The sequence below is a fragment of the Ambystoma mexicanum genome, chromosome 3p, assembly GCF_040938575.1.
Source record: "Ambystoma mexicanum isolate Mex_15411 chromosome 3p, UKY_AmexF1_1, whole genome shotgun sequence".
NCBI lineage: Eukaryota > Metazoa > Chordata > Amphibia > Caudata > Ambystomatidae > Ambystoma > Ambystoma mexicanum.
The window spans coordinates 104,204,088-104,214,348 of NC_090925.1; the positions used below are offsets into that span (position 1 = coordinate 104,204,088).

The 10,261-nt window shown below is 53.9% G+C and overlaps 1 non-coding gene across 1 annotated transcript; it reads right to left on the minus strand.

Annotated features, from left to right (window-relative positions):
• Positions 1-8,526: 8,526 nt before the first annotated feature.
• On the minus strand, positions 8,527-8,683 carry LOC138581545 (U1 spliceosomal RNA). Its single transcript, XR_011304617.1, has one exon. It is a non-coding gene; the product is annotated as a U1 spliceosomal RNA (small nuclear RNA).
• Positions 8,684-10,261: the final 1,578 nt, after the last annotated feature.

Below are 10,261 nucleotides of genomic sequence, written 5' to 3' on the forward strand. Positions count from 1 at the left end.
CGGGAATGTTGGATGGGAGAGAGGTAAAGAGATACAACAGGCGCGGCAGCACGTTCATCTTTACTGCCGTCATGCGGCCGTACCAGGACAAGATCATGGAGCTCCACCTCCTGAGGTCCCTGGTAATGCTAGCCAGGGCCGGGTCATAGTTAGCGGGGGATAGTTGGGATAGGTCTCTGGTGAGGAGGGCTCCCAGGTAGCGAATAGAAACCCTGCCCACTGTGATGCCGTGAAAGGTTCCCACGTGGTCCAGAGCTGGGTCGTTTACCCGCATGGGGAGAAGGACCGATTTGGAAGCGTTAACCTTCAGCCCCGAGAAGTGCCCAAATGTATTCACCAGGGACAGGAGGGGGGGAGGGAGGCCCCGGGGTCCACCAGGTACGCCAGGATGTCATCGGCGAACAGGGAAAGCTTAAATTCCACCTCCCCTCTCATTATCCCTCTGATCTCCGGGAGCGACCTCACCGCTATGGCCAAGGGTTCCATTGTTAGGATATACAACAGGGGGGACAGTGGACACCCCTGTCTCGTGCCCCGTGAAAGGAAGAAGGGGCTCGACAGCCTGCCGTTCACTTGTACCCTGGCCTTCGGGGCTCTGTAAAGAGCCATTACCCAACCCCTGATGTGTGCACCGAATCCCATTCTCTGCAGGAGGAGCTCCATATATCGCCATTCGACCCGGTCGAACGCTTTCTCCGAGTCCAGAGAGAGGAGGCTCGCGTCAAGATCGGAGTTCTGGGCGTGGTGGATCAAGTTTATGGTTTTACGGATGTTGTCTGAGCCCTGCCTACCCCTTACAAACCCCACCTGGTCTCCATGGATCAGTGTCGGCAGGATCTTCTCCATCCGTTTCCCAATGATTTTGGCAAGGACCTTGACATCAATGTTTAGTAGAGATATAGGGCGATATGAGGAACAATCAGTGGGGTCCTTACCTTCCTTGGGAAGGACGACAATTATGGCCTCCATCATGGAGTCCGGGAGGGTCCCCCCCTCTAATACTGCATTGAAAACCTTTGCTAAGTGTGGGGCCAGAATAGAGCGGTACCGTTTATAGAAGGACACTGTGAAGCCATCTTCCCCGGGGGAGGTCCCCGCCTTCATCCCGCTAATAGCGTTGCCCACCTCCTCCTCTGTCACCAGCCCCTCCAGACCCTCGGCCATCTCCCCGGACAGGGCCGGTATCCGAACCGAGTTGAGAAACCCCTCTATCTCCTCGTCCCGCCCGTCACATTCCGAGGTATAGAGTTTTTCAAAATATCTCCGGAAGGCCTCTCCTATGTGGGGAGTGTCATGGCCCATGGTCCCCTCCTCACTCCTCACTGCCTTTACCATTCTTTCCCTCTGGACCTCCCTCAGTTTCCAGGCTAGGATTCTATCCGCTTTGTCCCCCTTTTCGTAATACTTCTGCTTGACCAGTTGGAGGCTTCGCTCCGTTTTGTGTAAGAGGAGGTCTCGCAGCTGGAGCCGATAGTCGGCTAGTGATTCGAGCCGACCGTGGTCCAAGGGGGCCGTTCGGGGCCCCACCGGTTGCAGTTGGGCAATTTTCCCCCTCAGGGCTTTCTCCTGGGCTTCCCTCACTCTTTTGGCCTGCGCGCTCATTTTGATGAGAAAACCCCTTATTGTGGCCTTGAAGGCGTCCCATAGGGTGTGTGGGCCCACCTCGCCATTGTCATTAAATTCAAAGAATTCCGTAATAGCCTCTAGCACCTCCTGGGCCCGGACCTCATCTTTCAGCAGGGAATCATTACATCTCCATCTCCCTCTGCGGTCGTTTAGCCAGCCCCTTGCTATGGTGGTTCGAACCAGGTCGTGGTCCGACCAGGGGACGGGGTCAACTTTGTGGCCTGAGACATACGAGTGCAGGGACTCGTCCACCAGGATGTAGTCAATTCTAGAAAAGGACGAGTGGGTGGACGAATAATATGTGTAGGAAGGAGTACCCGTTCCGGGGGAGGGGAGTGTGTCCACCAAGCCCAACTCTGCGTTAACCTTCCGGAAGGACCGGGCCATGTGGACGTCCGTGGGCCTGGGGAGCTGAGGCCCAACACGCCTTCTGTCTAAGTCGGGGTCGATTACCATGTTGAAGTCACCTCCCACTACCAACCCCCCCCGGACAAAGAGCTTGAGTTTCTCCGCCACTCGCTCCCAAAACTGGGCCTGGCCCTCATTGGGACCGTAAATCCCCGCCAGGGTGAGCGGTGAGCCCTGTAGGGATCCTCGCACCAGCAGGTATCGGCCTTCCGGGTCTTTCACTATTTCCTCTTTTACAAAGCCCACGTTTCTCCCCAGAAGGATGGCCACCCCCCTCTTCTTGGACCTGTGGGACGCGCAGAACACCTCTCCTATACCTCCCCCCCTCATCGTGGGTTCCTTTCCTCTTGCCCAGTGAGTCTCTTGCAGGAAGAGGATATCAAGGCCGGCCCTTCTGAATTCTCTAGTGACCAGGGACCTCTTCGTGGGGGTGTTCAGGCCCCGTACATTGAGAGTGCCCACCCCCAGGGCTGGCAGACCCTCAGCCGTCATCTAGCGGTTCCTTTCTCCGTGTCGGCTCACCTACACCACCTTTGTTAGGATACTCCCATGGTTGGATCCTATGCACCCCCCCCTCCCCACCCCTTCCGGAGGGCCTATAACTATTCCCCAACTGCCCCCCGGACCCCCCCAAACTGAAACCCCCAAACTCCCGCGTTGACCCCCTCCCCCCTCCCCGGCGTCCAGCCAAGTTGTCCCGCCATATCTGGCTTTTGGCCGAACCACCAGCCCGCTCCCCTGGCCGGGCCGATCGTTTTGGAAGCTGTTCCTCCTGAGCCCCCCGGGCCCCCCAGGGCCCCACCCCTTCAATACATCCCGTATACTTGCTGTTCGTCGGGGCGTAGGAATCGGTACCCACTTGCTCCTGACTGAGCTGTCCCAACCTGTGTGCAGCGATCCCTTTCCTAGTCATCCGGGTCTCTCCTCTCCCCGTCTTTAGCTGGTGATGGCGTATTCATTTTCCTGAACTTTCGTGCGCCGGTTCGCCTCCTCCTTTCCCCCGACGGGCCGGGTCCACTAGGTCCTGCCCTCTCCGGCCCCGACGGGCCCCTCCGGTCACTCGTGTCCGTTGCATATTCCAGCAGGGCACCCCGGATGTCCTCTTCAGTAACCAGGGTAGTTCTTTGGCCCATGTATTCGAAAGTCAGGGAGAAGGGGTAGCCCCATCTGTATCGCACTCCCTTCTCCTTGAGTAACTGCGTGAGCGGGCGACACATTCTCCGCTTGGCAAGCGTGTAGGCGGAAAGGTCTTGGAATATTGAGACCTGAGCATTGTTGTAGGTGATATTTCTGGCCTTCCTGGCTTCCTCCAGCACCTTAATTTTCTCCGAGTAGTAGTGGAACCTGACCAGTATCGACCGGGGGCCCCCCGGTCTGCCCCCCGCCCTGTGCACCCTGTCGAACATAGGTTCTGTGGTCATCTCATCGGCGAATAGGAGGGTGATGATGTCCCGCACTGCTCTGATGACGTCCCTCTCTGTCTCTCCTTCCAACTCCGGCACCCCGAAGAATCTGAGGTTATTCCTTCTCTCCCTATTCTCAAAATCGTCCATCTGTCGGGCTCTCTCCTCTTCTCTCTTTTCCAGGGCCTCCAGCCTCACCTTAAATTGTATGTCTTGGGTCACTGATGAGGATTGGTTGGTCTCAACCTGGAGTAATCTATCTTCGACCTTTTCCACCCTCTGGTCCATTTTCTCGAGTTTTTGGGCTATGTCAGAGCGCATGTCCCTGATTTCTTGTAGGATCGAGGCGAAGCCCCTCTCCATAGCTGACGGGGGGGGAGCCGCATCCTCCGACTGGGCCATGGTTCTTTTGGGGCCCAAACCGTTGTTGCCCCTCTTGGCTTCTTGAAAGCGGAACCCCTGCAAAGTCTCTCTCCAGCTCATCCGGTGTATGTCCCAAGGGCGGGGGGTCCGCCTTTTGCGCCCCCTTCGGGGGGGGGGGGAGGCCTCCCCGGCACGGGCCGCAGGCGCTTCCGTGGGAAGGGGGAGCAAGCTTCACCTCACTGAGGGCGGGCACACGCCCCACCGTCGCCCGGCGGGGGCCTCACACCCTATCTCGGGGTCACTGTGGCCGGCCGGGGCCCGTCCTTTCTCTTTTTTTTTTTTTTTTTTTTTCCCCTTTCCCCCCCCTCTTCCTTCCCCCCTGGGACCCTCGGCGGGGGGGGTTGCTGCTCCTGTCCCCCTGTCTCCCTTGCACTTAGGATTGATCCCCACAGTGGGGGGGGATCCTTCCAGGCGGGCACTCGCCCCACCGTCCCTCGGCGGGGGCCACTCACCCGGGTAGCTGCTGGTGGCAGGAGGGGGGGGCCGGCGCTCGAGCACGCCCCCTCACCTCCGATCCCCGGCACGAATCCGCTGCCTCCCCATGGGGGCCCGCTCCCGCCGCCCGTGGATCTTCAGCTTCGGCGGGGGAGGAGGGGCCCGTCCTCTGCAGTGGCCGGGCCCGAAGGCGCAGGAGAGGCTCCGGCGAACCCCGACGGGGGTTTGCTCTGGGACCACGTCGTCCAGTCTCCGCTCCCCGCCTCCGGCGCTGGTCTCTGGCTTGCGCTCCGCCCGCCTCTGCTGCGTGTCGTCTGGGGGAAACGCCGGAAGGCTGCACTGCTTTGCTGGTTCTGCGGCGGGGCAGGCCGCGTATCTTGCTTTCCCGCGGCTCCCGCGGGTCTCGATCTCGGGCTTCCCGGGGTCCACAGACTCCGTTCTTTCGCTGCGGGGGTGCCCGGGGGGGTCAATCGGCCAAAAAATGCGGGTGGGGCCCCGGGGGGGTCTCAGGGGGGGGCTCAATTCCCTCTGGCAGACCGGATCCGGCGGGAGCGATGCGATCAGGCAGCCATTGCCTGTGCGCCCCCTGGTGGCCTCTCCGGTAAATTGGATTTTAAGGTCTAAGAGGGCTGTTTCCGTGACATGGCCTTTGCGGAAGCCAGATTGCCTCTTGCCCAGAATGGTGTTGGTTTCTAGGAAGTGCTGGATCTGTTTGTGGGCTGCTTTGTCCAAGATTTTGAGGAGGAAAGGGACAGTGGTAATGAGTCTGTAGTTGGTGGGGGAGGAGGGGTCTAGGGTGTTTTTTTTAAGGAGTGGGCGTACCCAAGCTACTTTGAGGCTGGAAGGGACAATGCCTGTTGAGAATGATGCATTAATGAATGCCGTTAAAAGAGGAGCTAGAGGTTCGGCGCAGTCCTTGATAATGGCCGGGGGACAGATGTCACCTTTGCAAGTGGAGGGCTTAAGGTGGGAAAGTAGATTGCAGAATTCCTTTTTGGTGATGTCATGGAAGGAGAAGGGAGTTTCTGTCTGAAAATGGGGGGAGGGAGTATGCTTCACAGGTAGGTTGGGCTTGGGTAGTGCCATAAATTGCAAATGGATTTTTTGCTGGAGCAGTTCAATTTTGCTAAGTAGGGCGGTCTGAATGCTGGAGCACCAGGCTTTGTCTTTAACGATCTCTTCAGGGCTTGTGGATGGGGTAATGAGGTCTAGGAAGATGGTGAACAGTTCTTTGGGTTGTGAGTTGGCCTTGGAGATCCGTGTGCTAAATGACTTGGATTTGGCTAAGAATATGGCGTGATTATATTGGGAGGATATATTTTTTAATTCTGTTTTGGTGAAGTCGGGGTTGGATTGCCATTTAGTAAGGGCGGTACGTTTTCTGGAGCGTAAGGCTAGTAATTCGTTGGTAAACCAGGAGTTGGTGTGCATAGATTATTTCTCTTTTTTATTCTCAGTTGGGGCTAGGGCGTTAACAGCCTTGGTGAGGGTGTTTTTATATATGTTGGCGAGAATGTTGGGGTCGCTGGAAAAAGGGGGCTTGAGTTCAGCGATATCAAGGAAGGGTCTGAGACTGTCCTTGGTTAGTTTTTTGAGCTTCTGACTTGGGCTGAGGAAGCATAGGTGAGAATTTTAGTGATGTGTGTGGTTGGGATGGACAAGTATATGCAGTTGTGGTCAGTCCAGGGGAATGCCATGTTAAAGATGTCAGAGATTGAGCAGTTGTGGTCTGCCTCCCAGTCAAGGGTGCAGCCTTTGCAATGTGTAGGGTTGTTTACTTTTTGTGTGTAGCCAAGATCTTTTAGTTCCTTAGCTAGGGTGGCAGCTGCTTTGTCTTTGGGGTAACCCAAGCCTAGGTTGAGGTCGCCAAGCAGAATAGATTTGGTAGAGATTTTAAGGTTATTAATAAGTAGATGAAGGAGGTGTCCTTGGAAGTCAGGTGCTGATCCTGGGGGCCTGTATAAGAGGTGAATATTGATGGTGCAGTTAGGTGATATGGTAAGTTTGGCTGATAGGAAGTCTGTGTTCCCTTTCCAGGGGTGGTGGCATTGTCTGATGGATATGGTATCTTTGGTGATGATGGCTACACCCCCTCTTTTGGAGAGTAGCCTGTTTGATCGGAGATTGGAGTATCCAGGAGGGAGAGCTAGTGATATAGCAGGACCTGAGGCTTCATGGAGCCATGTTTCACTGATGGCTAGTATATCTAGGTTGTGCGTGGAGACGAGGTCATTGATTTCTAGTGCGTGGGCAGTGAGCGGGCAAGCGTTTATGAGGGCACATTTAAGAGCAAGTGCTGGGTTATTGCTGATTTGAGGAGAGTAGAGAGGGGAGGCAACGGAGTGGGCGATGGGGGAGGTCTGGGGGACTGCGGGTGGGAGGTGTTTTTGGTGTATAGGGGTGCGCTTGTGGTGAGGAGTATGTGAGCCTAGTCTGAGGTTTCTGCTTGCCGTGGTATTGGGTAGGCTATGAATGGGGGCAGGGACTGTGCACGATCTTAATCTGGTGATTCTGGAGTTAGGATGGGCAGGAGGGATGTATAGGGGTGTAGGGAAAGTGGTACCTGTATGATTAGCTGGGATGGAGTGCAGATAGTGTGTAGGAGGAGTGTCTGCTATGTTGGAGGTCAGCATGGGGGGGAGCTTGCCGCAGGGTGTGAAGGTGGCCCAGAGTAAAAGTGAGAAAGAAAAGTGACCAGAGAGGGTTATGAGAAAAGTGAGCTGTTGAGTGGTTGAGAGAGTGAGAGGCTACATGGTGAGGAAAAAACTGACTGGCGACCAGTAAGGTTCTAGACAAAGCTACAATGGCAATGAATGGCAACCAGAGTGTCTCTGCAATACAGCAATAGCAGTGACTAGCGACCAGAAAGGTCTGAACAAGGCTACAATGGCAATGACGGGTGACCAGAAAGGTCTAAACAAGGCTACAGTGGCAGTGACTGGCGACCAGAGGGTCTATGCAATACAGCAATAGCAGTGACTGGCGACCAGAAAGGTCTGTACAATACAACAATGGCAGTGACTGGCAACCAGAAGGTCTATGCAATACAGCAATAGCAGTGACTGGCGACCAGAAAGGTCTGAACAAGGCTACAATGGCAATGACTGGTGACCAGAAAGGTCTAAACAAGGCTACGGTGGCAGTGACTGGCGACCAGAGGGTCTATGCAATACAGCAATAGCAGTGACTGGCGACCAGAAAGGTCTGTACAATACAACAATGGCAGTGACTGGCAACCAGAAGGTCTATGCAATACAGCAATAGCAGTGACTGGCAACCAGAAAGGTCTAAACAAGGCTACAATGACAATGACTGGCAACCAGAAAGGTCTAAACAAGAATACAGTGGCAGTGACTGGCGACCAGAGGGTCTATGCCAGGCTTGTCCATCCTTTTTGAATGTGGGGCCGAAGCATTAACTTTTTGTCACCCAGTGGGCCGGCGAGCCAAAAGTCAACAACCTCACCCAAAGCAGTATATTAAAAAGCGATATTGTGTGACCTTTGACACAACAGCATCACAGGCAGTGATAGCCATGCAGTCCCAAATATAGCTTTTAGTGTCATGGGCAGTGATCAAAGGTTAGTTGCTTGTGATTTCTTTCAGTGTCTATGTGTTAATATTTTTCTGAAATAGGGGGGCCATCGAGCGTAGCGAGGGAGCTACAAGGTTCTAGAGGGTTTGGGGGGTTCCCACCCACAAGAATTGTTTTTCGAATATGGGGTTGAAATGGTGCATTTTAAAGCAGAAAAGATGACCAAAAAGCCATAAGTTTACAATCAGTTCTAAAGGGGAACATGAAAATTCCATGTCACCAACAGCAGAAAAGAACATTTTACAACACAACACATTTTAATGATCAATGTGTCCACAGTGTAAGACAGCACTGTCACTGATGTAACACATTGTCATGCTGGTTGTACCCAAAATATGCCCCTCTAGCAACATGTCTATGCTGGCTGTTCCCAATTTAGGCCAGCATTGTCCTGTACAAAGCATGATTGATGCTGCCCTAGCATGTGCAGCGTGCCCAATACATATGGCAGCTTATCTCTGTAATAAACATTACTTCTGTGGTGATGAAAGAAGCATAATTCAATTCAACAGATAAAATGTGGAAAAGCGATCACCCAAAGGTGAACCTAATTGAAGAAATGCAATGTGAGCACAATCTTAAAGTATGCAACCAGCAGGCCTAGTGCAAACTTTACCTTTTCTTTCACCAATAAATCAGGGGGAGAGCGCGAACGCAGTCCCCCACTAAATAATGCAGTTGTGTATCCCGCATTTGGGAACATAGCAGGGGTCAGCAAATCCGATGTGCAATGGGTAAGCCTCACCCTGGGAGATCTGCCCTTGAGATCAGATTCTCCCCTGCCAGCTAAGTTTGAGTTGCATGCAAGAGGGCAGGGGTTGGGTCAGTTCTGGGAAGCCCCGCTAAGCGAGGGTGAGAAGGCAGGCCCTGACCCACTCCCAACCCCACACCCCCCCAGGAGCTCTGAGCATCTGCAGAGCTGCCTGTCCCACATGTAGGGGGAAGATCCAGCAGGCAGAGCCCAGCAGAAGAGCAGATTGTAGCGCAGTTCCTTTCTCCCATCAGGCCCTGCTCGGCCCGAGATTTGTATAAATAGCAGGATGGCTCGAGCAGGCCTGTTGCAGTCTGCCCACTGGCCTGTCGGCCTTACACGGGCCCATGGCCCTCTTGAGCAGAGCTGCTCAGCGCAGGCCCCATTGACACCATCATAATCATCCTCGACCTCAACGCTCCACCACCCCTGAATCTCAGAGTTCTGCTCAATGACAATACTGAAGCTTTGACATCTTTGCCGTAACCATATGCCGTTTTGTGTCAGCCAGGCCTGCACAGCGCCAAAGGCAAGTATTCCCTTGTCCGGGCCCAGAGGTCACTGAGTCTTCCAGTGCCATCCACTTGGCACGGCCTACTGTTCCCAGCGTTTTCTACCAGCAAATCAGCACCACTGCCAAACAGAACTGCATCATTGGGGCCCATCGCTGCTGCTCTACGACTTGACCCCAGCCCAGTGCAAAGGCACCCATGCTTCTGGTCTGATGCTGAATAGCCTGGCTCTGTTGAGATCCGAAAGACAAGAACTAAGGTATTTTGGGAACATAGTACTATTGTTTTTTGTGTTGCAACTGTATCAGCTCACACCTCTCCAGAAGAGTACAGGTTGCCCTCAGACTGCGCTACCAAAAGAGTGAAAATAAGTTATACCTGTTGGGCTTGCCTGTTTCACTTTTATGATTGGGATCACTGCTGCATGGATATTAAGCGCATATCATAGATCAAGATCATAAGCAACTTCCAGAAACCTTGGCAGGTGATCCACTGAGGCCCATTTGCAGGTTACAGTGTGTTATTGGGGTACTACTAGGGTAACATATTGTGCTGTACATGTGGTATTCGCCATGCTTTGATACCCAACTGGCCACATCTATAACGTCCATTGTACTTGGTATAATGCATGGACATTTTCATCAATCCGCACTGTGCTTAGAGGTAAACGTAACTGAGCTCACGCTGTTGTTCTTTGTCTCGAGACGAGGAAAAAAAGCACTGCAAAGATTAAGTTTCTCAACTGATAAAGGTTCATCTTCCGTGACATTTGCAATTCAAAAGAACTATTTTTGGGGCAGACAGGCTGTGTCGTTGCAACCCCTGCTAAACATATGTCCAGAGATGACAAACCTTGAAAGTAACTCTGCACAATGGCCCTCTAAGCAGCGGCCCACGGGTAATCAGGGGTTCAGGAATCCACTGTGCTGCCCTCGCCGAGAGGAACTCCTGCACAGCACCTGTCCACATAATCCTTCGCCCGGGCCAGCACTCTCTTCTCCTCACCTCACCACCTCCTCCCTTCATCTTGGCTCGCATTTTGCCCCTCGGAGCACCATGCAAGAGAGGACGGGCATGTCTGGGCCGGAGCCCGTTCCTCTCTTGCATGG